The sequence below is a fragment of the Pinus tabuliformis genome, chromosome X (genome assembly GCF_031772625.1).
Source record: "Pinus tabuliformis cultivar Carrire ecotype Pingquan chromosome X, CPIR1, whole genome shotgun sequence".
In the NCBI taxonomy this organism is placed as follows: domain Eukaryota; kingdom Viridiplantae; phylum Streptophyta; class Pinopsida; order Pinales; family Pinaceae; genus Pinus; species Pinus tabuliformis.
The window spans coordinates 431,064,833-431,092,365 of NC_142308.1; positions in this window are offsets into that span (position 1 = coordinate 431,064,833).

The window sequence follows — 27,533 nt, forward strand, 5'->3', positions numbered from 1 at the left end:
AGATGCGCAAATCAATTCAAATATTCACTATCATTCTTTTGGCTGTGTCGGCTTCATATGAAAACCAATAGTAAACATTGTTGGAATTTCTTTGAGACTGGTCATGGAAAAGGAAAACATTATGGCGCAGGGGCATGTATAAAACGAGTAGTTCAAAGATATCAAGTGGACCACTCTACAAATCGACTTGTCTCAGCTGAACAAGTTGTTAAATGGTGCATTGCTACAGTAAGCCATGAGACTAAAGTGATCAAGTTTCTAATCTTGTTAAAGGTAACATTTCAATTGCCGTCAAAGGATATATATGTGTATGTGCATGTGCATGTGTGTGTGTTTTATCTTGTTAAAATCATTGTGTATAAATATCTAGATAATAGTTAATATATAGATCTAAATAGATAATAAAATCAAGTACATGTTGATAACTAATTTATTGTTAATTATGCTCTGAATTTACACTTTTTTATTGTGTGGGAGATATTTTTGTCGTAGTTGCACCCATTAACAACATAGAAAATGTAAAGTATTATTTGATGTGATTAACCCGATGCCATAAGTTTATAGTCACATGGTGTGTGCAACACGAAAAAAATTGGTAGAACTTCAATCAGGAAAAAATTTTGAAAGTTAAAAAAGGAGAATGTCAAAAAATGACCATGAATGGATCATTGAGGATAGCATTCCTTTAGAATTTTTTTAATTGAATTGCCCAACAATTTCTTCTCCTTGTATTCATATTTGAGAAAGAGTTCAAGTAGATTGTTAGCCTTTCTTTTTGTGCACTCTTAAGTTGTCCATTTTAGCTAGTACTAAGTATTACAAAATTGTTTTCATGAATATGGTGGCTTTGTTGTTAAGTTAAAAATAAATTCAAAGGTCACAAATAGTATTATAATGTAAGGATGTAGCATATCACAATTTTCTTGTTTGTTGTTGATTACATATACTTATCATGTTCGCACTGCATTTTTCTTTTTTATGTCATCATTTTATCTTTTCAAATATTTTATTGCTATCTTAGTAACATTATTTTATTAAAAACACATTACCATAAAAAATGCTACATTAAAAAAAAAGCATTTTATTGTGTTTGTTCTATACATGTAGTGCATACAAAACCTATTTAAATTAACAATGCATGCTCCATACATATTATTTAATATTTGAAAATCTCATTTACTTTAATGCAACTTCACTTGATTCAACATTGAAATTTTTAATTCTCAATCTCTAAGTTTTCTTGAATTTTATGAAAAATACAATTTAGTATCTGAAAGTAGTCTTTAAGACAATGAAGGTAATTTAGAATGTATGTTTTATAATGAAATTTATAATATCTTTGCATTGAACAACTTTATATTAAAAGTTAAGTATCAACCCACATCCATAGTAGCTCTTCCATACAAGATGATGATCTATTCATGAATGCAAAATGTATACATGTACCATGTTTTATAATGTGAAATTTTAAGTTATATGATTGTTTTAGACATCGACACCATTATAAGATTCATGAATGCAAAATGTACCATGTTTTGTAATTTGCAATTTTACTATTCATTAAACAACTTCACAAAACCTAAGAATTAACCCAAACCCTTATTATCTGTTGAAATATGGCAACAAGAATATTCCAATTTAATTTGTCCTTGAATTAAATTGTGAACTAAAATCGAATTTAGTCTTAACAACTACTTGAAAATAATTAATTAATTTATTTTAAATTAATTAGTTGGAGAAATTCAAGTTAGAAGTCTTTCTGAAGTCATGCAAGAGTTATCCCTTAAATTAAGGAGATAAGATTGAGTTATATTTGAGTTGTAATTAGTTAACTCAGTTTACTGAGTTAAGTCTAGTTAAATTAGTTCCAAACTATTTGAGGAACTAATGGTGAGAACAATGTAAACTTTGAAATGAGAACCCATACTATTACCCGTTTTGTAGAGATAGCACAAAAGTGACCCGATTTTGAAAATGGGTGATGCGGAACACACGTGTTTTTTAGAGCTTAGTTTTTTGCACTATAATTTTTTTTATGTACATTGCATTTTATAATGGTAGTGTTTTTTATGCTGATTTAAAAATGTGGTAATTCTACACCAGGCCTTTTTCTTTAAATGTTTTTTTTATTTTTTATTTTTATTTTCTAATGTATGAAATGTAAATAATTATTTTGAAAATTTAATAATTTTTCAAGTGGTCTTTTTCTTCATATTTTCTTGTTTTTATTTTAATTTTATTTTTTTGTAGTGAGGTTTTTATTGTTTTGCATATTTAAAGGAGAAGGTTGATATTTTGAATTTTCGATATTCTACATATTTATATATCATTAATTAATTTTTCAATCCATAAGAAATAATTGTTTCTAAAAAACAATATTTTTTAACAATGGACATAAAAATAACCATTTTTAACATAAATATAATTAAAAAACTACACGTTTTGATAATTTCTTGCTACAATTGACATGCGAAAATCATAATTTTTATACAAAATTTTTAACTAAAAATAGTTAAATAATAGGTTTTTTTATGAATTTCATGTCAAGAAAATAATAATAATCATTTTTTTTCAAAAATTAATGATTAACTTAAAAATTAATGCGAAAATCACATAATACAAATATTGAATGTATAACAACCTTAATTGAGTGTATATTCTTCTCATAAAATGTCAAAGTCAAAACATTGCAAGTATAACTACTTAATAGTTACAAAAAATGAGCTTGATTTCCAAGCATAACTTAAATTTAATCAACAATGTCACGTAATCCAAACTCTTCGTCCTCTGGAGTCTTCCACAATATTTTATGCTTCCTTTTGCTCATTTTTATCCTCTAATGGATCTTTGATGTCTGCGAATCTACCAATGTATGTCTTTCCAAACATCCCATGTAATGGTGGTTGAGCTTCCTTTGCGTTTTTTGCCACACGTGATTCACTAAAGTCCCCTTTCTTCAACCCAATTTCTGCATTGCATCTGGAAAAAATTGAAAAGCATTAAATATTTGCTTAATGAAATTGCACTGTAATGGATCTTTTTCAATTGCAATGCAATTTCTTCTTTTTTGAAGGCATCATGCTAGTGTTGTACCTAATTATCAAGCACAAAAGAAATAATGAAGTAAATTAGTACAATGACATATTAATTAAAAAATAACATATTGAAATTCAATTCTATATAATAAAACTTACTTGAGCCAGAAAATAAATCCAGAACCCAATCTCCTTCATTTGAACATATGTCTATAAGATGGTTAATCAATAATTGTGGTTTTTTATAAATGTTAACTATCTCTCCTTTTGCTTCTTTGTCTTCATATGTTAGTTTTGTCACAACAACATCATAAGTCAGTATTTGGCTATGACTCTTTCCGTCTACCCGATTAAAAATCATAGACATATAGCTATCATCTTTTGCCCAACTATCAATATAAATGAACTCACAATCATTTATAAATACTTGATCGTCATGGTTAAGAAGATTTGACTTTTGCCTGTAACATGAAATAGTAAAATTTCAATCAACTTGTACATAAATGCATTTTTCAACATTAATCAAATATACATTTTAAACGTCTTACCATGTAAGCTGCATCCGTGAATTTGTTTTCCCTTTGAAGCTTGACAATATCATTGCCAATTGCGTGTCTGAATGAAATGTCACAAATCTCCATAATGGTGATGACGTGAATTTTACAAATCCCGCAACCACTTTAGTAAGATCTTGATAAGTATAAGGGTCACTATTATAGTCAATGTTTGGAATATTGAAACCATGGGGAATATCTGCAATAACTAGGGCATACTCCCTTTTAGGTATGAGTTTAGCAATGTCTTCACAGTTGCCTTGTATTACTTGATATTGAACAGTGTCTAGCCCATTCCAAATGAAATGAGTAAGAGTTGGATCAAGTTCAACATTCTTAACACGTTGCTTCCTCAATATTTCGATCATTATTTTTTCAATAAAGGTTCTGAAGCTAGTTGGCACTCCATTATCATCCTTCTTCATCTTTTATAAAATAAAAAAATATATGTGTAAGTTATAAATTAAAAATAGTACACAGATGAATAAAAATGAATGTGTAAATCAAGATACCTTTTTAAATGCAAGATAAAAAGCTTTTAATGTTGATGTAGAACTTGAATCTGAATAGTTACGTACAACATCATCTCAAATATCTTCATTCAACAATCTAACCATTTGTTCTTGAATTTTCATGTAAACTTTGTGACTGCATAGATAAAGTAACAAAAAGTCAATATAATGATATGTATAACAAATACTACCAAGAACAACATGTTTTATTTAAAAGAAAATTATAATCTAGAAATAAATAAAAATAATTCAACAAACTTACTTTTGAAATTCCTTAGACATTTCCTCCAATGATAATTCCCCTGACTTCACACAAGATAATATTGTTTTGATAATTTTTTCATCTTTCACTCCTTGCATTGCTCTCCAAGGTGTGATAGTCATATCTTCTGGAAGCTGCTTCAATTCAGGACCTGATTTACTGCCGCCACATATCAATGGCTTAGACTTTTTGACCTTTTGGTTTTTAATGCCAATGTTTTCCCACATGCTAAAAATGTCATCAATCAACTTCCAAACATCTCTAGTTCTAAATGCCAATTGGAAAATGTTATCAACACCTCTGAATATATCACTAGGAAGGTTGCGTTTTCCACCTTTTGAATTGGGTTTCTCTTCAATTTGATAGTCTATTTCCATACAACATTCCCTTCGGAAATCTGCAGTAACATTTATCCTATCCCCACCACATTTTTCTTGAAATTCACTATGAATAAATCTAACCCTTTGGATGAAAGTCATAGGCATCCTATATTCATTATCTGAATTATGATCCCATGCCACTAAATTTGTTTCTGTATCTGATAAACTAGCATAAATGATACATTTCATTGTTTCAAAACCTGGGTTATTGGGAATTCCTCCATCAATTGTCTTTGAGCTTCTAGAGAATGGTTCCCCCCAAGCACATAATAATTGTATTCAAAACATTTTGACTTATCAAACGCTTCTTTGTTGGGAACTTGAACTGGATCAACAAGAAGCACATAATTAACCACATAAGCATATGGATTGTACCTCATCAATGTCTTCAAGTTGTGAACATGTAGATGGTGTGGCTTTCTGACTTGATATTGACATTGTCCTTCACTTGCCTTATAGGTTTGTTTGACATTAAGCTAAAATGTACGACCACCATCAATTAAGTTTTTCTTTGTCAAATTCTATTGAATGACATTTTGTTTTGTTTTGATAATGCAATCCTCTAAATCAGCTCTTGGTGTAACGATTTCTCTGCTTTATTTTGAAGTTTCACTAGGTTCTTGACTGTTGGTAATGACTACTTCAAAATCTTCAACTTTACTTTTCTTCGTCATAACATTCTCAATTGATTTATTCTTGGGCATTGTTACTTTTGGTCTTTTATGGCTCTTCTCAGTTGCAATGTTATCTTCAGTAACGACAACATATGCTTCACTGTTAGTTTCAACTTCTTCACCATCAAAAGTAACTTGTTTACCCTTGCTAGATTTATCCACTATAGGCCTTTTTTCTGATCCTTTGGATGTAGTTTTGTAGCATCATCAATTACGACATTTTGCTTGTTTTCCATATCCTCTTCTGATATTAAGTAAAAACTGCTGACAACTTTCATGATATCATGCTCTATGAAATGAATGCCTCTCAACCTATTTGAAGAACCTTCAACAAAATTCTGCCAAACAAAATATCATATGTCAATAAAAACAAAATTAAAAAAAATATAGCGAGAGGGCGGGAGGACGTCTGATGTTGCAGAGGGCAGGAGGCGGGGGGCGGGTGGGGGAGAGGGGAGTGGGGAGGGGGTAGGGCAGGGGGGTGGGTGGGGGGGGCGAGGGGCGAGGGGGAAGGAAAGGGGGGTGGGCGGGGGCCAGGCAGGAGGGCCGAGGGGGGAGGGGGCTGGGTAGGGGGGTCAGGTGGGAGAGGTGGGGAAGGGGGTAGGGGGGTCGGGTGGGGGCAGGGAGGGGAGGGGGAAAGGAGGGGGGGCAGGTAGGGGGGTAGCGGCGCGGGAGTGGGAGCAGGAGTGGGAGTGGGAGGGGGCAGGGGGAAGGGAGCGGGGTCCGATGGGGAAGGGGGTAGGGGGGTAGGGAAGAGGGTAGGGGACGGGTAGGGGGCGGAAATGGGGGGGGCGGGGGGGTAGGAGGGAGGGGTAGCGAGGGAGGGGTGGGTAGGGACTGGGTAGGAGGGTCGAGGGGGGAGTGGGTCGGGTAAGGGAGTGGAGTGAGAGGGCCGAGGGGGTTAGGGTGGGATAGGGGTTGAGCGACAAGAGGTGAGGGTGTGGGGGGTTAGGGGGGTGGAGTGGGATGGGGGAGGTGAGGTCGTGGGTGGTAGGGGGCTAGGGAGGGTAGGCCGTGGGGGGTAGGGACGACAGGTAGGGAGTGGGGGTGGGCGTAGGAAGGTAGGGTGGTATGGGGGTTGAGGGGTGGGAGGTGAGGGGAAAAAGGTGAGGGGGGGGGGGGGTAGGCGTGGGGTTGTGGGGTGGCTGCGGGGGGGAAGGGGTGCGGCAGCAGGGTGAGGGTGGGGTGGTTGAGGGGACAGGGTGGGTGAGTTTGGGTAAGGGGCTAGTAATGTGTGCGGAGGGAGTAGGTGGCCAACCGATTGCAGGATGGGGGTGACCCGGGCCCACCATACTCACGGTGGAAATATTGGTTAATTTGGCTGACAAAAAATCTTAAGTTTAAAAAAAAAAATCTACTTCGTTAAACTAATTTAATATGAGAATTTTCAAGGAAAAAAATTTAACTAACCTTTCAATTGTGAGAATTCTTTGTTGAATATGTTGTTGATACCAATGTAGCTGCTCCACAAATTCGCTCCAAGTCTTTCAACGAACCTTGGAAAACCTTGATGTAATGTGAGTAATAGTGATAATGGAATATATAGGTGAAATTACGGAGATGTTTTACCGTATGGTGAATGCGGGATTAATCAGTTTTAATAAATTTTAACATGTTAATTTTTTATGGCGATGAAGGAAAATATGATAAAGCGAATATTATGGAATTGTTTTACAGTGGGGTGAATGTGGGATTAATTTGTTTCACAATGTATTATAAAAATTAAAAAAAACATTCAATTGTTTAGTAAATATTATATACTTTGACTATTAAAATAATTTAGGTAGAAGTTGTAGTTTACAATTTTAACTTTAATGATTTATTTCATAAAAAAATTTAGTTTACATTTTTCATTAAATTGTAGAATAAAATAATGAAGAGAAATAAATCTCACAAACTTTTAGGAGGGAAATATTTTCGCAAAAATTTTTTGGAGGGAAATATTTTCGTGAAATTTTTTGGGGGGGGAATTTTTGGAGGGAAAATTTCATTCTCTAAGCTATATAATATCTTTAGGAGACTCTCCATTTGTTTCATTCAACATATTCTATTTGAAAGGGATAGATTGTCCTGATAGTGAAGTTTTGATTTATACAGCATCAACATCTTCACGCGTAACAACTCTATTCATATGGATGAATATAACCGGAATTCTTCCACTATGAATAGAAATTCAATTCTTCCACTTAGTTTTGATCCTAAGGACTATGAGAGAAGCACTGATGAAAGAGGGGATGGAGAATTTCAAATAAATAAAGAGTCATAGATTCCACTTAGTCTAAATTCGAAGGACTATGAAAGCAGTAGTGATGATGAGCTTGATGACAAATTTCAAAAGAATGGAGTCTCACGGTGTCCACTTAGTCCTAATTCTAAGGACTATGAAAGTAGCAGTGATGAAGAGCATGATGGTGAAGTTCAAAAGAATGGAGTGTCACAGTGTCCACTTAGTCCTAATTCTAAGGACTATGAGAGCAACAGTGTTGAAGAGCATGATGACGAATTTCAAAAGAATGGATTGTCATGGTGTCCACTTAGTCCTAATTCTAAGGACTATGAGAGCAACAGTGATGAAGAGTGTGATAACGAATTTGAAAAGAATGGAGTGTCAAAGTGTCCACTTAGTCCTAATTCTAAGGACTATGAGAGTAGCAGTGATGAAGTGCATGATGATGAATTTCCAAAGTATGGAGTGTCATGGTGTCCAGTTAGTCCTAATTCTAAGGACTATGAGAGCATCTTTGATGAAGAGCGAGATGATGAATTTCAAAAGTATGGAGTGCCACGGTGTCCAGTTAGTCCTAATTCTAAGGACTATGAGAGCAGCTTTGATGAAGAGCGGGATGATGAATTTCAAAAGTATGGAGTGCCATGGTGTCTAGTTAGTCCTAATTCTAAGGACTATGACAACATCAGTGATGAAGAGCGGGATGATGAATTTCAAAAAAATGGAGTGTTATAGTGTCCACTTAGTCCTAATTCTAAGTACTATGGGAACAACAGTGATGAAGAGCGTGATGATGAATTTCAAAAGAATGGAGTGTCACAATGTCCTCTTAGTCCTAATTCTAAGGACTATGAGAGTAGCAGTGATGAAGGATAGGATGACACTTAGTCCTAATTCTAATGAGTATAAGGGTAGCAGTGATGAAGGATAGGATGATGCACTTAGTCCTAATTCTATGGACTGTGAGAACAGCACTGAAAATGCACATGAGGAAGAATATCCAATAAACATCAAGTCAAATTTTCCATTGAGTCCGAATTCTAAGGACTATGACAGTAGCACTGAAGAAGGGGAAGATGAAGAATATTCTCCAAGTCAGTATTTGAAAAGCACAGTTGATCATAGTGTGGATAAAATTCCTCTTAATGATGATGAAAATCCTTATACAAATGATGATCCAATGATGTATATGTTGCCAAACAATATTGTATCGAGGAGTAGGAGCAGACCTTTTCGTATTAATGCAAGATGTTCTAGTTATACAAGGGTAGAGCAAAATATTTGATGAGAAGAAGTTCTATCAGTGCACTCATTTCAAGTGAATGTTGCCAAAAAGATTGCTTCAAACATATGGATTTCAAATTTGCATTAGAGAGAAAGAAGATATATTTGTCAATAAATAAAAGCATGCAAAATTCATATTTAGTTGGGTGCATGAAATCTACATTGTCAGGTTATGATTATCATATTAGGACTTTATTTATCTGTAGAAAAGCTTTCAAAATGTTTCATTCGATTGAGAATTTTCGTCTCTCGAGAATTCAAGAGAGTTTGGAAAAGGATCCCACATTTTATTCTGAAGTATGTCATAAAAGACAGTTTGGGCCATTATCAAATACTGCAATGTCATGGATGAAATATTTCTTTTCAAAGCATGGAGAGTGTATGCCAAATAGAGAGACAATACATATTCCAAATAATTTTTCAAGACGAGAAATTTACAACTTATACAAAGAATATATAGAAGGTGCTGAGGGACATGGCCGGTTTATTACATATCAATATTTTGTGAAGGTATGGAAGAAAGAATTCAACAATGTCTGTATTTCTAAGAAGACAAGGATGGGGATTTGTAGTACATGTGCTTCTCTTAAATAAAAAGGGACAAATGTGAAGGGTCAAAAAGAGGTAGGCATTCATAACTTTAACTTTTGAAATTGTATATTCATCAAGTATGAAAACATATTTCTTAATGGCTTTCTTTTACGTTGTGTAGATTCAATTGTCAAAGAACTTCAGGAGCATTGCGAACAACAAACAAATGAAAGGAAAAAGTTGTACAAGCATCGAAAGAAGTGTTATGATAATCCTAATAAATATTTGGATTTGATAATTGATGGCATGGATCAGAAGAAAACACTTTTACCAAATTTAGTTCGCACACCCAAAACTTTACAGGAGGAAAATTTTATTCAGTATCACTTGGATGGTTGTATGGTCTTCAATGGGAAAATGGTGCCAAAGGTGTACTTCACAGCTCCAAATATTGATAATGATTCAAATCTGACCATAACCATAATTCATGATGTGCTTTCTCATTGGTCTGGTAATATTCTTGATGTTTTGTATCTATAATTGGACAACACTTGCCGTGAAAACAAAAATCAGGTTATTTTTGGATATCTAAACATGCTTGTTGAATTGAGAATTTTTTAGAAGGTAAAGGTTGGTTTCCTTCTTGTTGGGAACACTCATGACCATATTGATCAGATGTTTAGTTGTTTTTCAGTCACAGTGAGGAGGAAGGAAGTTGGGAGATTGTCATCATTAATTGAATGTATTAAGAAATCATACATGCCAGAGCCTACTTTTGATGTGTTGGAAGAAACTGTTGACATGAGAAGGTTTATTATGGGATCATATGGTGAGATTAAATTCATTGAACAACTTAATGACATTAGCTTCCAACATCAATTTCGTATCAAAAAAATTGATGGGAAAACACTAATATGGGGCAAGAAGTATTCAACTACTGCAGAATGGGCACCATCATTAGGTTTGCAATTTTTGAAGTTCATTTCAGATCATCCAATATTTGCATCAAAAATATTGTTATTACAATCAGTTAATGAAGTTCATAATGCACGGAAACAAAATAGAGATATAAATTATTCTGATTGCCTAGAAGAAATCAAAAAATGTATTAGATATACATATGAGTAATTTGACGTTGTTGATTCAGTTGGTGGGAGTCATTTTTCAATAATCAAAGTGATATCATTTCAACAACAACAAATGAAGATATACCTTTGAAAAATCCATTTATTTGGCCATAGAATGTCTCGAATGCACATGAGGAAATAAACATTGTTGAACAACAACAATCTCAAGGTATTATTAGTTTTTCATAGGCAGAGGAAAGAGAGATGTATATTGGTTCTAGAAGATCTCGTGCACAACGTGAAGCCATGGAAGACGTTTACAGGGGTTCAGTACAGGATATTAAGGAGGGTTGCATGATCGCAGTGCTAGCAGATGGAGATCCCAATGGCTATCCATTCTGTGTTGCTAAAGTTATAAAGGTATTTACAGAAAATGAGGATGTTACAAGTGTTGAAGTACATTGGTATGCCACAAATACACACCCATTCAATGGTGTGTATAAGCCAGAGATGGTAGCTGACAAAAAAAATGGCAGAAAGAGAAAAAGAAAGGGTACGAATATAAATCATAGATGCACAGACATATTGAAATTGGAGGATGTTGACATACTTGTTTATGACTTCAATTTAACAAAGAGAGGAACTCTTCACTTCAAGACGATAGAGATTCTGAAAAGGTTGTTACCAGAAGGAACAGTGTTGAGATGGGAGTCTGCTGAAACCAGTCATAGATCTAGAAGAATTTTGAAACCTAAAATGATGGGCATGCATGTGGACTTAAATGGGGCACTAGTGATGAAAGAGAAGAATATGGAACATCTTCGTCAGCATCCAATCACTCATTTGAAGATGTGAATTTTGATGGTGTGCAAGAAAATATGAGTGATTTTGAATAATTGTTTAAGACAGTTTATCTAACTAATGTATGCATCGTATCTTGAAATAAAATTTTTGATTTCCATATGGTGTTAAATGAGAAGTTATGAGTCATTTTTATGTTGTTGGATCATTTTACTAGCATTTTTTTTAAATTTTTAAGATTGACCCTAAAAAAAATCATCGTTCCAGTATAATCATTTTTTCGTTTTCAAGCTGTATTTTGCATGAAAATTTTGTTTTCACTTCCATTTTTAAAACATGTTCAAAATTGTCCCTAAAAAAAAAAAACCATCGTTCCAGTATACACACTTTTCGTTTTTAGCACTGTTTTTGATGTTTTTTTAGCGTTTTTTGGCCAGAGTTCCCATTTTGAGTTTATAGTTCCCGTTTCAAAGTTTACATTGTTTGAGTTAACAGTGAGTTGATGCATGCATGCACTCAACTAGTGCTACTCTCCTTAACTAAACATTCCCTCATCAGAAACCCATGCATGTCTATTATGAGAAAGACCTAGTTGAGAATAAAGTCAAGGACAGTGTACTATCATTTGCATGTGTTTTCTCATGGAGAAAACTCATGCATGCAGTCAAGGATTTATCCTTGAGGGTTTTACAGTTTTGGTAGGGTTTTCCAATTGGTAAGAGAAGATCATCCACAAGGAACAATGCAAGGAAATAGGAGCTTGGAGGGAAAAGAGGAAGGCTAGAAAGAAGCCAAGATTGCCTGTGAGGATTGTACTCAGAGCTGGCTAGCTATGAGAGCTAAGGCTTTGTATAATTCCTATGTATTTCCACCATATATGATAATACAATAGTGTGGGGTTTTTAGCTAAGGCTTTCCCCAAAGTATTTTCATGTGTATTGTGCAATTGATTCTTCTTCTTCTGGTTATATTGTTCAGCTTGAGCTTTAAACTTCCACAAATTGATAGTAGAAGTAGGTTATAGTATTCTACTTTGATTTATATTGCATTATCGGGTTAACCTACACATATTTTCTACATGGTATCAGAGCTGTATTTGTAGAAATTTTCTACATGGTATCGGAGCTATGAACAATATACTAAGAAGAGAATTCGAAGTTTGAAGTTCGGGGTTGCGGGTGCAAATCGAATTCATATCATACTTCAAGGTTGGCCAATGGCATTCTATGGCTTGAGACTCAAGTATGACTTGAAAGGTAGCTCGAAATACATAGCATGGAAAGATAGAATTGAGGTTGTATTACAAGACAATGGCTTGAAGGAATTCATTGATCAAGAAATCCCAAAGCCAGCTTCAACTAATGCACAAGAGTTGGTTGAGTGGAAGAAGTGTGTGGCGAAGGTGAGATGGATCATCATTGAGGGAGTTCAAGACCATATTGTCTCGAGTCTCCATGGGAAGGATACTTCATTTTCAATGCGGAAGACATTGAAGGACCTCTACCAGAACAATAGCGACCAGAGGAAATTGGCACTCAAGGATAAGCTTCGAAGAATCAAGATGGAGAGGGGCGATATTATTTCCACATATCTGAACAAGCTCACCACCTGCATAGATGAGCTTGGTAGCATGGGAATAACTACTGTCGATGATGATATGGTGAGCCTTGCTCTCCTTGGCCTTCGAAAGAGTTGGAATAGCTACCAAGACTCTGTGAATGGAAGGGATAAACTACCAGATTGGGAATGACTGTGGTCGGATCTTATGCAGGAGGAGATGAGGAGGAGCACATGAGATGGTTCTTCATCCAAGAATGATGATGAAGAAAATCTGGCCTTAGCAAGTAAGGCAAGGAAAGGGAAGGGGAAGGTTTCCCATTTCAAATCGAATTCTTCTCATGGAAGGAAGAAGGGTGACATGTCTAGATGCATTAATTGTCACAAGATGGGACATTATGCGACTAATTTCCCATCGAAGAAGTCCAAGAAGTGATCCTTGGAGGGATCGGAAGGTGATGCATTAGCCTCTCAGTTCAAAATGGAATTTACCCTCATCGCATGCATGGTGTCATCGATGATGGGTTGTGTCTGGTATCTTAACAGTGGAGCCTCATTCCACATGACCAGTGATAAAAATTTATTCAGTGCCTTGGAGGAGAAAGGCCTCAAAATGAGCGTAGAGATGAGTGACGACGGAAGGTATAGTGTTTCAGGAATGGGCACGATTTCTTTCGAGAGGGAGCATGGAGTTCCTCTCACCTTGAGAGATGTGAAGTATGTGCCTGGACTAAAGAAGAATTTGGTATTAGTCACGATGTTGGAGGACGAAGGCTACAATTTTGTCTTCAGTAAAAGAAAGGTGTTCCTAAGACACATAGTCATGGGTCAGACTAAGAGGATAGGGATTCGGGTGAAGAATCTTTATAAACTAGAGGTAGATAATTGTGCAAAATTAAGTACAAAAGTAGAATTGGTGCAAATCGAAGACGTTGGTGAGTTATGGCACAGGCGGTTGGGCCATTTGCGTCATGGGGCTTTGAAGATAAGGCATCAGATATCTACAAGACTTCCCAAAGATAAACTTGAGAAAGTTGACACATGCAAAGGTTGTACCTTGGGAGAGTACACCAAGTCTTCCTTTCATGATCGAGATAGTTGAGCAGAGGCTATCTTAGAGTGAGTACATACTGATTTGTGTGGACCATTCTCAATGAAATCCACAATGAAGGAAAGATATTGTGATTTTCATGATGACTATTCTTGTAAATGTTGGATTTATTTCATGCAGAAGAAGGGCCAAACCTTCACAAAGTTTTGTGAGTTCAAACCTTTGGTCAAGAAAGAGTCAGGGAATAAGATCAAGGCCTTGAGAAGCGACAACAGTGGAGAATGTGTCTCTCAAGAGTTTAAGGAATTCTATGCAGTGGAAGGAATTAAACGAGAGTTGACAACACCTCATAACCCACAGTAGAATGGGGTGGCCAATAGGAAGAATAGAACTATTGTAGGGGCAACACGGGAAATGCTGCATGACCAAGGCCTACCACTTCACTTGTGGGTTGAGGCATGCAACACAACTGTTTATTTGCATAATACAAGCCCGCATCGCATACTTTGGATGAAGACACCAGGGGAAGATTTCTCCGATAAGAGACCAGGTGTGGGTCACCTCAGGATCTTTGGCTCGCCACCTCGTGTGGCTCACGACCTGCAGAGATGAGCTTGGTAGCATGGGAATAACTACTGCCAATGATGATATGGTGAGCCTTTCTCTCCTTGGCCTTCCAAAGAGTTGGAATAGCTACCAAGACTCTGTGAATGGAAGGTACAAACTACCAGATTGGGAATGACTGTGGTCGGATCTTATGCAGGAGGAGATGAGGAGGAGCACATGAGATGGTTCTTCATCCAAGAATGATGATGAAGAAAATCTGGCCTTAGCAAGTAAGGTAAGGAAAGGGAAGGGGAAAGTTTCCCATTTCAAATCAAATTCTTCTCATGGAAGGAAGAAGGGTGACATGTCTACTGTAAGATGCATTAATTGTCACAAGATGGGACATTATGCGACTAATTGCCCATTGAATAAGTCCAAGAAGGGATCCTTGGAAGGATCAGAAGGTGATGCATTGGCCTCTCAGTTCGAAATGGAATTTACCCTCATCGCATGCATGGTGTCATCGATGATGGGTTGTGTTTGGTATCTTGACAGTGGAGCCTCATTCCACATGACCGGTGATAAAACTTTATTCAGTGCCTTGGAGGAGAAAGGCCACAAAATGCGCATAGAGATGGGTGATGACGGAAGGTATAGTGTTTCAGGAGTGGGCACGGTTTCTTTCTAGAGGGAGCATGGAGCTCCTCTCACCTTGAGAGATGTGAAGTATGTGCCTGGACTAAAGAAAAATTTGGTATCAGTCGCGATGTTGGAGGACAAAGGCTACGATGTTGTCTTCAGTAAAGGAAAGGTGTTCCTAAGACACATAGCCATGGGTCAGACCAAGAGGATAGGGATTCGGGTGAAGAATCTCTATAAAATAGAGGTAGATGATTTTTCAACATTGAGTATGAAAGTATAATTGGTGCAAAGCCAAGACATTGGCGAGTTGTGGCACAGGCGGTTGGGCCATTTGCATCACGGGGCTTTGAAGATAATGCAGCAGATATCTACAGGACTTCCCAAAGGTAAACTTGAGCAAGTTGACACATGCAAAGGTTGTACCTTGGGAAAGTACACCAAGTCTTCCTTTCATGATCGAGATAGTCGAGCAGAGGCTATCTTAGAGCGAGTACATACTAATTTGTGTGGACCATTCTTGACGAAATCCACAGCAAACCAAAGATATTATGTGATTTTCATTGATGACTATTCTCGTAAATGCTGGATTTATTTCATGCAGAAGAAGGGCCAAACCTTCACAAAGTTTTGTGAGTTCAAACCTTTGGTCAAGAAAGAGTTAGGGAATAAGATCAAGGCCTTGAGAAGAAACAATGATGAAGAATGTGTCTCTCAAGAGTTTAAGGACTTCTATGCAGCGAAAGGAATTAATGAGATTTGACGGCACCTCATAACCCACAGTAGAATGGGGTGGCTGATAGTAAGAATAGAACTATTGTAGGTGCAGCATGGGCAGTGCTGCATGACCAAGGCCTACCACTGCACTTGTGGGATGAGGCATGCAACACAACTGTCTATTTGCAGAATAGAAGCCCACATCACATACTTGGGATGAAGACACCAGAGGAAGCTTTCTCCGGTAAGAGACCAGGTGTGGGTCACCTTAGGATCTTTGGCTCATTGGTATATTTCCATGTGACAAAGGAGGCATGGAAGAAGCTTGAGCCGATAGTAGTGTTGGGGATATTTGTGGAGTACACTGATACAGCTCATAACTATTGGGTGTACTTTCCTACCAGTCGGAGGATAGTGGTTCATAGAGATTTCAAGTTTGATGAGCAGAAGGCCATGTGAGTTTACCTTGAGAGGGAGCTCCAACTACAGGTTGTGGAGGAACTATTGGTTGCTAAGGAGGAGGAGCCTCAGACTGATGTGGAGCAGCTGTATGCAAAGGTTCCAGGAGTGGAGACACCCACTCAAGCAGATTCTTCCAGAGATGGATAAGAGCACACAAAAGAAGCTGACAGATTGTTGGAGGATGCAAGAGAGAATGTGGGACCACCATCGTCTCAGCATAGATAGAGGAGGTCATCTGAGAGGTACACTGGATACATGGCCCTTACTGGGGAATGTGTTGAGACCGAGCCATGTTCCTTCAAGGAAGCAATGCAGCAACCAATTTGGGTTGATCCTATGGTGGAGGAGTATGACTCCATAGTTCGTAACAGTGTTTGGGACATGGTTCTAAAACTGAAGAACAAGTCAGTTGTGAGTTCCCATTGGCTTTACAAGGTAAAGAAAGTTGCTGATGCTAGTGTGGAGAAGCATAAGGCAAGATTTATTTCCTGTGGCTTTTCATAGGTCGAGGGGATTGACTATGATGAGACTTTTTCTCTTGTCGCAAGGTACTCATCTATCAGATCTATTTTGGCACTATCAACACAGATGAGTTGGAAGATCCATCAGATGGATGTGAAGATTGTGTTCCTCAATGACCAGATTGAGGAAGAGGTGTACATAGAGCAGCCGGAAGGTTTTGAGACCTTCGATCGTCAGTCACATGTGTGCCGACTCAAGAGAGCGTCATACAGGCTGAAGCAAGCACCTCGTGCTTGGTACACCAGGATAGACAAGTACTTCACCATGTTGGGCTTCATAAAGAGTGAAGCAGATACGAAATTGTACCACATCTGGTGAAAGGTAAGCTGTTGATCATCATACTTTATGTTTATGATCTCATATTGATTGGTGATGATCAGTTGATCGTGTCTTGCAAGGAGGACCTTGCAAGATAATTCGAGATCAAAGACATGGGTCTCATGCATTACTTCCTTAGCATGGATATGTGGCAGAAGGATGGGGAGTTGTTTGTGTCTCAAGGCAGGTATGCCAACGAGATACTCAGGAGATTCCACATGGAGAAGTGCAAGCCCATGCAGACTCCTCTAGCAGGTAACTGGAGGAAGGAGGATGCTACTTCAAGAGAAGTAGTGGAAGCTACTGTGTATAAGAAGCTTGTGGGTTCACTGATGTACTTAGTGAACACATGACTAGATTTGTGCTATGTAGTGAACCAGATGAGTCAAGTGATGGTTTAGCCTACCAAGATGTTTTTGAAGGTGGCAAATCATGTATTGAGATACCTCAGAGGCACATCTCAATATGGATTATGGTACAAACGGATAAAGGAAGTGAAGCTACAGGGCTTCACTGATGCAGATTGGGCAGGGAGTCCATCAGATTGGAAGAGCACATTAGGAGGGATTTTTAACCATGGGTCAATGACAATTTCTTGGTACAATAGGAAATAGAGGTCGGTTGCACTCAACTCGGCATAGGCAGAATACATGGCTACAAGTTAGGCAGCATGTGAGGCCATCTTGATGTGGAAAATAATAGTTGGTTTGTTTGATCAGAGGATGGCTCCAACTGTGATCTATTGTGATAATCAGAGTTGTATCAAATTCTATGAGAATCTAGTATTTCATGATAGGTCCAAGCACATCGACATCCAGTATCATCATCTCAGAGACTGTGTAGCAAGGAGGATCATGTTGCTGAAGTATATTTCGACAAAGAAGCAAGATGCTGACATTTTGACAAAGGCATTGTCAAAGTGTAAATTCGAGTTCCATAGAGATAGGAGCGAGGTGGCAAACAATCCCTTTCTTGTTGAGAGGGAGTTTTGAAATATGGAAACAAGAATATTCCAATTTAATTTGTCCTTGAATTAAGTTGTGAATTAAAATTGATTTAGTCTTAACAACTACTTGGAAATAATTAATTAATTTATTTTAAATTAATTAGTTGGAGAAATTCAAGTTAGAAGTCTTTCTGAAGTCATGCAAGAGTTAACCCTTAAATTAAGGATATAAGATTGAGCTATATTTGAGTTGTAATTTTAGTTAACTCAGTTTATTGAGTTAAGTCCAGTTAAATTAGTTCCAAACTGTTTGAGGAACTAATAGTGAGTTAACTGTGAGTTGATGCATGCATGTACTCAACTAGTGCTACTCCAGTTAACTGAAGATTCCCTCATCAGAAACTCATGCATGTCTATTCTGAGAAAGACCTAGTTGAGATTAAAGTCAAGGATAGTGTACTATCAGTTGCATGTGTTTTCTCATGGAGAAAACTCATGCATGCAATTAAAGATTTATCCTTGAGGATTGCGCAGTTTTGGTAGGGTTTTCCACTTGGTAAGAGAAGAATATCCACAAGGAACAATGCAAGGAAATAGGAGCTTAGAGGGCAGAGAGGAAGGTTGGAGAGAAGCCAATATTGCCTATGAGCATCTGTGAGGATTGTACTGAGAGCTGGCTAGCTGTGAGAGCTAAGGCTTTGTATAATTCTTATGTATTTCCACCATGTATGATAATACAATAGTGTGGGGTTTTTAGCTGAGGCTTTCCCCAAAGTATTTTCATGTGTATTATGCGATTGATTCTTCTTCTTCTGGTTATATTGTTTAGCTCGATCTTTAAGCTTCCAAAAATTGATAGTAGAAGTAGGTTATAGTATTTTGCTTTGATTTATATTGCATTATCGGGTTAACCTACACAAATTTTCTACATTATCTTCTACTAACATTATAAGAGTCATCATGCAAAATGTACCGGCTAAATGCAAATTTACAAACATTGCTTCATATTCATGAACTTATATGTAAAACCTTAAGCATCAAACCATACATCATGAAAAATGTAACATGTTTTAAACAATGTTTATTGTTGATTAAACTCACAAACTATAACTCGAAACCTTATGTCAAAGAAATATTTGGAAGTTAACTAGAACAACCAAGCAAAGGTTGATTCATGAGAACTTTGGTGGGTAACAATGAAATCCAAAATGGCATGCATTCTACTTATCATTTAACTTGAAACATACATCACTTGAAATGTTGGTATAGGGAAACTGTAACTATTACAAAGGGTATCAAAAGTAAGGTTCTAAAACTCTACATATGTGAGCCATACAAAGTGCCAACTAAATGCAAATTTACTATGGTATGTTTGCTTTGAGAAACTTTATATTAAACATTAAGTATCAATAGCCCTTCTATACAAGATGATGATCTATTCATGAATGTAAAATATGTAGATGTACTAGATGTTTTATAATGAAATTTTAAGTTATATGATTGTTTTAGAAATCTACACGACTATAAAATTCATGAACACAAAATGTACCATGTTTTGTAATTTACAATTTTAAATTCAATTTATCCATTTTTTATGATTTTTAATTTTTTGAAATTATATTTATCATATTTTAATTCGTAATTACGTCATAAGGCATTTCCCTGTGAGACAAACTCCCCTCCCATGCCACATGTACAATTGTGAGTCATTGATTTTTATGTTAGACAATAGAAATAATTTATTCCATCAGATTGTTTGGAAACTCCTATTTGTCAGTTACAATTCATTACTGAATGGCCTTAGCCATGGTTTGAGAAACTTGCAAGCTTGGTTATGACTGAAGGTTATCCTGTACGAAGCATATTTAATGCTATCCTGAAGGGCTTTCTATCTAGTCGTATAGCTACAGATGAGATGGTGGTGACGGTGATAATTATGTTACTCGAGGCCAAGTGACATTTGCCGCCACTGAGGTCAGTCCATCTCCGAGTCAACAGGCAGGTGATGCGTCGTCGTCTTCTCTGATTTCACTCATTTTACAGTAATTAGTTTCTTACAGATGGGAGAGTTCTTGTTTTAGGGTTAGGTTTAGGGTTTGATTTCTGTATTATTTCAAATTCTCACGATAGGTGATTTGTTCATCCCCAAATGGCCATATAGAGAAATGGCAAGACGTATTTATGTGGCAAGGGTATCCAGAAGTTTGTCATGTGTTACGGATGTTACGTGTACCCCATTTGTCATTTACTCCTAGGATATTACAAGCCATGTAAGAAATAAACGCATCTGCATGCAATTGTTGTAATCTTATAGTATCTGTACAATTATATTATTATTTTTACAAATTTTCTTTTATGTGTTGCCTTTCGGCTTTGTGGAACAAGTCTTCTGATTCTTTTCGTGACATTTATTTTCATATCTATATTTAACTGCTATGGAATAAACGACAGGGTCATTTGTGCCTACCCTGAAATATACACAACAATTATAGGTTAAACATGTTCTAAGATTCTCGTAGTAAAGTAGGGTTATCATCGACCAAATTGGTTTAAATAGGTTTCCCATTGAAAAGTACTTGATTATGTTTTTCATTCGCTACCTTGAGGTCTGTTGTTGCTCATGTTCTTGGATCGTTACTCCTCTATTTCAAAGAATTTTTCCTCGTTTCTTTTTTGGTTTAGAATATGTTCGTTGTGGATGATGCATCTATCTTGAGGGATTTTGCCATTTTATTTTTGTATACAATTGTAATTGAGAAAAGCTATATTTTATTTTGAAATAAAATTGCCAAAGTGCATGATTTTGGCGAGGCTTAAAAACAATTTAAGTTAGGCTTAGTTTGGTTGAATTTTTCTTCTTCTTTTTTTTCGTTTTTTCAAAATTTGGATAAAAATGTAATGTCTCCTTATTTGAATTAATTTTCAAATATGGAAATAAATTCAATTAAAAATAATAATTATATAATTTTAATAAGTTAAAATTATACCTTTCCTAATAAATTTTTTTAATTTCAGTTTGGTCAAATATTTTTTTTTTAATTTAGATAAAAATCAGATGTTTTTTATTTAAATTAAAAAATATATAATTATATAAATTTAATAAATTAATTATAATTTTCCCAATCCCTATTCCTTACTTTCCCTGATTTTTAGTTAATTTCAAATAAATTCAGCTTAAAGAAGGCTAATTTCAATAAATCCAACTAAAAAAATATACTTATTTCAGATAAATCCAACTAAAAAATCTACAGTTAAAAATACCGAAAATGAGTTGCTTCATTAGATTACTCCCATTTCATTTTCCCTTATTTTCCCTTATTTTTAGTTAATTTCAAATAAATCCAACTTAAAGAAGTTAATTTCAATAAATCCAACTAAAAATCCAATTAAAAAAATCTACCGTTAAAAGTACGAAAATTAGTTGCTTCACTAGAATACTCCCATTTTATTTAACCCTAATGTTTGTTAATATAAGTGAACTTATATCATATTTTATTTTAGTTTAAATTTATTAAACAGTTATTTTATTTAACCTTAATGTTTGTTAATATAAATGAACGTATATCGTATTTTATTTTAGTTTAAAGTTATTAAACAAATTTTATATTCTATTTTGATGTAAAATTATGATTAAATAATATATGGTTTTATAAATATTACTTTTATAAGTATTCAATAATAATCTAATCATTATTACTGCATTAGCTTCCTTATATCGAGAAAAAAGTGTTCCCAAAAGCATTTTTATTATGTATATTTATTATAAATATCAGTTATATGTTTCATATTTAATAAAACTATATAAATTAAATCGGTTTACTTATATATTAGAAATTTTTTATTCTAGCTTGGTTACGACTAAAGGTTATCATGTGCAAAGCATATTCAGTGCTATCGTGAAGGGCTTTCTGTCTAGTCGCATAGATACAGATGCATAACTGCAGATGAGAGTTGTTTCACAAATGGGTACATGTATCAAATAATCCCCTGCATTCTTGGAATGCCCTAATTGCATGTATAAGATCTGCCCAAATCATTGCAACTCACAGACTCCTCCAATTATATGTTTCAGTTTCCCAGAAGTGAAGCGCAGACTTCCTTGGAAGCTGAATTCGTAATTCTTAATACATTTTATAAGCTTGATGGTCCAAGATTCAATGCACTCTGAATGAGCCTTCTTGCCTTGTATACGATTGACCCTCTTGTTTTGCAAGTTTCCTGCTTATCGATGCTAGAGAGGGTTTCATGTCTAGGAAATGTCTCATTCAACACCTACACCATGGTATTCCATTTGTTTAGCTTGCATTTGCCTCCACCCATCTCATCTCAATTCTCCATTTTCCCTTTTTGCATAAAAAACAGAACACCTAGTGCCATATTTGGTTCCATTGTAACAAGATTCTATTTTGTGGAAAGATTAGAGATTTATGGTAGATATTGGAGGTTATCCTATGCGAAGCATATTCAACGCTATCTTGAAGGGTTGTTTATCTAGTTGCATAGCGCTTACAGTTTCTCCGCTTTCTTCTTCACCCCTCTTCTCGTCGACAATGGTTGTATTCCTCTCAAAGGTATATCTCTTATCGAATATTGCTTTTTCACTACACTAATTTTGGGTTCTAAGTTCCAACCCCCTCTGGATTACAAAGAGTGATCTTACTCTGTATCGTATTACTTGTTGTTGTAGGAGAGATTTGTTTCAAAAATGGGTACATGGATCAAATAATCCCTTGCATTCCTGGAATGCCCCAATTACATGTAAAAGATCTACCCAAATGATTGCAACTCATAGACTCCTCCAATTACATGTTTCAGTTTCTTAGAAGTGAAGCACAGGCCACCCTAGAAGCTGAATTTGTAATTCTTAATACCTTTTATGAGCTTGATGGTCCTATAGTCGATGCACTCCAAACTAGACTTCCTACCTTGTATACGCAACCCTCTTGTTTTGTAAGTTTCCTACTTTTCTATGTGAGAGAGGATTTAGGCCTCGTAAATGTCTCATTTGACACCTCCACCATGGTATTCCATTCATTTAGCTGGCATTTTCTTGCACTCATCTCATCTTGGTTCCCCATTTTCCCTTTTCGCATAGAAAACAGAACACCCAGGCTTTACACAACTCACAAGGGAAATTGTCCAATCTTGGGGACTTGTCATTGTCATTGGCCATCTTAGAAAAATTAGCATGCAACTCATTTAAAGTTAAAGGTTGATTTCTCATGGAGGTTAGAGACTCAGACAACTTCTAGGGAACTACATCAATACAAGTTTCCATGGCAACCCTTATTTCTTCATCTATCCTGTAGTATTGAAATACAAGATTATAATGATTGATAAGTTTCCTATCAAGTGCATGAGTTTGACCTCCCACCACCTGCAAAGTGGGGTTTTGTTCAGAAACATCCTTAGAAGTTGATGCTTGAAAAAAGGTAGGAATTGTTGTTTCTTGGTATTACGTTCTAGTATGTGTTTGTGTGCCATAGTTTATATGAATGAGGTCCTTCAAATATTGTTTGTTAGAGGCTAATGTTTGTACGTGGATTGTCTATTGCAGTACTTTCTGTATCAGATTTTGTGAGGATTGAAATATATACACTCTGCAAATGTCCTTCATAGGGACTTGAAGCCCAACAATCTTCTACTGAATGCAAATTGTGATATGAAGATATGTGATTTTGGTTTGGCTCAGATTACTTCTGAAACTGATTTCATGATCGAATATGTGGTTACTAGATGGTATAGAGCTCCAGAATTGCTACTGAATTCATCAGATTATACTGCAGCCATTGATGTCTAGTCAGTAGGTTGTATTTTCATGGAATTGATGAACAGACAACCCTTATTCCCTGGAAGGGATCATGTGCATCAGTTGCATTTATTGATAGAGGTAAAGGCCATAGCTTGTAATATTTTCCTACTGCGGCTTGCCCTGTATAATGGTTGTATATTTTTAAGCCTATTGAAGTTTGAGCCACGCTTCTTGTTCATATCTTGTCTCTGGTTAAAGGACATAGAGACATTTTACAGTTTTGGTTGAATGGTTGAAGATATGGCTATAATTTAAATATAATGCCAATGCAGTGAGAAAGCATTTATTGTCTTTGCAGTTGATTGGCACACCAACTGAGGCTGACCTTGGATTTGTTCGGAGTGATAATGCTAGAAGATTTATTCGACAACTGCCACAGTATCCAAGGCAGTCATTTACTCAAAAATTCCCTCATGTGCATGCATTAGCAATTTATCTTTGTGAAAGAATGCTGACATTTGATCCAAATCAGAGGATCACAGGTGCACAACATTACCTCTTTTTCGTTGACTGGTCATTTCTTTATTGGTTTGCTAAAGCAGAACTTTTTAATTCATCCTTGTATAAGTTGGACTAATCCTTTTTGGATTATGGTTGTTTATATCACAGTATTTGACATCTAGTATCGAGATCAATTTTTGTTCCTTGTCCCACAAACAAGGGGGTCTTATACACCAATTTGGTGTCTGGCTTGGCTGTGACCTTAAAATAAGAAAAAAAATATGTACACTCAAGAAGGCCCTATTGTATAGATTTAAGTTCTACCCATTTAAATCCAGGCAACTTTTAGCAGTTGTGTCTCTAAGGAAACACCCATTTAAATTATACCATTTAAATCAAGGCCAAAATCTAGCACATGAGAAAAGTTTCCTAGCACTGGTAATGCAGATCCAATTCTGACAAAAATAGATGAATATCTTATTTTGATATCCTTTGCAGAAAATTTTTAGCTGCTTTTATTTTTATGGCAATGAAAGTTGTTTGTTCTTTTGGATGGGAGTACAATTGATTTTCTAGGTCCAGTTGGTTAAAAAAATATGTTTGTTGGTTTTGGAACAGTGGAAGAGGCACTTTCCCATCCATACCTGGAAAATCTACATGATATCAGTGATGAACCCACTTGTGCCATGCCATTCAGCTTTGATTTTGAGCAGCACACCTTAACAAAGGATCAGATGAAAGAGCTGATCTATAGAGAGGCTCTGGTTTTTAATCCAAAGTATGCACAATAAAGTAACATTTTGTGTTGACAGTGGTTACAACTTTGAAAATTGAAAGCTGGGCTATTTTCTTGTTTGTAGCAGTCATAGTGTTATAAATATTTATTGAGTTTTGGGAGAAATGTAAATATGTGTATTAAAACCACATTTGAGTCCAGGGAAAGTTGTAAGGGAGATAATGATTGAAGGGGTGTAAAGCATTTATATTGGAGTATGTCAACCTGATATGCTACAACTTGGTGAGATGCATTGTGCATGTATGAGTCACAGACCTGAACACTGCGGTAAAATTGTATTATTCTTTCAAACTTCAAGGGGTTGTATGAAGATAATTTTTGTTAGAATATAAGTGAAGAAAAGTTGAGTCTGGTAGTTTGCCACTATATATGCTCAATATGGTATTTTTTCAAATTCTCCTTTCAGATAAGTGATGAACTTGGACCTTTGGCTATTGTGTACTGACATGAATAAAATAAATTCCTGCTTTCTTCCCCAATCTCGTCGGTTTTGGATTTTCAGCTTTTGATTGTCTGATTTATCTACAATAATTTTTTCTCCATTGCATTGGAAATCAAATATTATGTTTTACAAGGAGCATTTCCAACCCATGATGGAAGACTATGGGTGAGCATGAATGGAACAAGTAATATACTAGAAAAGAAAATGAAAAATTAATTACCAAAATAAGATATTAGAAAATATGGTAAACTTGGACCTTTGGCTATTGTGTACTGATATGAATAAAATAAATTCCTGCTTTCTTCCCCAATCTCGTCGGTTTTGGATTTTCATCTTTTGATTATCTGATTTATCTACAATATTTTTTTCTCCATTGCACTGGAAATCAAATATTATGTTTTACAAGGAGCATTTCCAACCCATGATGGAAGACTATGGGTGAGCATGAATGGAACAAGTGATATACTAGAAAAGAAAATGAAAAATTAATTACCAGAATAAGAGATTAGAAAATATGCTAATCATGTGGTCTTGCTATGAATCGATCATGTAGAGATGCGACTTCAAATGGAAGAGCTATGATGCTATGAAAGGTATCAGTCCACTCATATATTTATACCATGATTAACTTTCCCAATTTTATCGACCATTTCACATAAGAAAATTCCACTAGAAAGAGCCAAATTCCATGCATCAACTACTTATAATAGTTTTGTGCAACAATTTTGTCTTCCTACATGCATAGTCTCCCAAATTCTTTTTCTCAAATATTTGATTTTCCTGCCATTGATTTTTATATGAAAACTACCCAGTATGTGATATAAAGCCCTCCAATTTGTTGATCAACAAGAGAAGAGAAGTCAAGATTGCCAATTTCGGTGTCAGCACTGTGTTGGCTCACACTTTGGCCAAGTGAAATTCCTTCATGGGAACTTGTGCTTATATGAGTCCTGAAAGGTTCGATCCTGATGGGTAGGGTGGAAAGTATGATGGATGCTCTGCAGATATATGGAGTTTGGGATTATCTTTGCTGGAATGTGCGCTTGGAAGGTTCCTTTGTTTGTCTCCGGGGAAGAGACCTAATTGGCCTACTTTAATGGTGGTCATATGTTTGGGTGATCCTCCATCGGTGCCACCTGATGCATCGTCAGAGTTTCAAAGTTTTATCAAATGTTGCCAACTATAGAATATTTTTGAGAAACATTCAATTTGTGGAACTCAACATGCTTGCATCTCAATCTGTCTATATCATTTTGATTTTCCTCAACAAAGGCTTCATCATAATCTTCTCTATTGTAGTATACTACCCTGGAAAACACAACTAAATTTGTTTTTTTTATCATCTATGTTAGTAAGAAAATCTCTCCATATTCACAAATTTGTAGCTAAATGACCAACTTAAATGCCAAAATGTTTATTCTCTGTGTTTGTATTTTGGGGGAAAATCGATGCATATCTGGAACATATGCTTTCATCTCCAACATATTGCTATATGCATTCTTACCAGCTATATCTTCACATTAACACTTTGTTGTACTTACTATAATTGTTCTACAATACAAAAGTCAATGACAATGATGATGAGAATGTGTGTAGGTGCCTAATAAGCATGTGTTATGTTTGAGCCGTGATCATCATCAGCTCAAAGTAAAAACCAAATCAAGCATTATAGTGGAAGGCCAATATGGTTGCAGCACTATGAGATTTTATGAGTTTTTATGATACTGGGAAGGGTCCTTTGCCAATTTGATATTATGTTTCCCTCAAAGGCATCATACAATTGAAGCCTTGGAAAATTGTTCTGGCGTAAACTTGTGAAAAATCCAAACACGTATGCAAGTGTCATTGAAAATACTTACGACGTTTCCTTTGCAACATCTCGTGCAAATGCTAGTTTATTCTATATTATTTAATATCAATATGCAGTGAAGTTCAAGCCAAGCTTCAACATATTAAT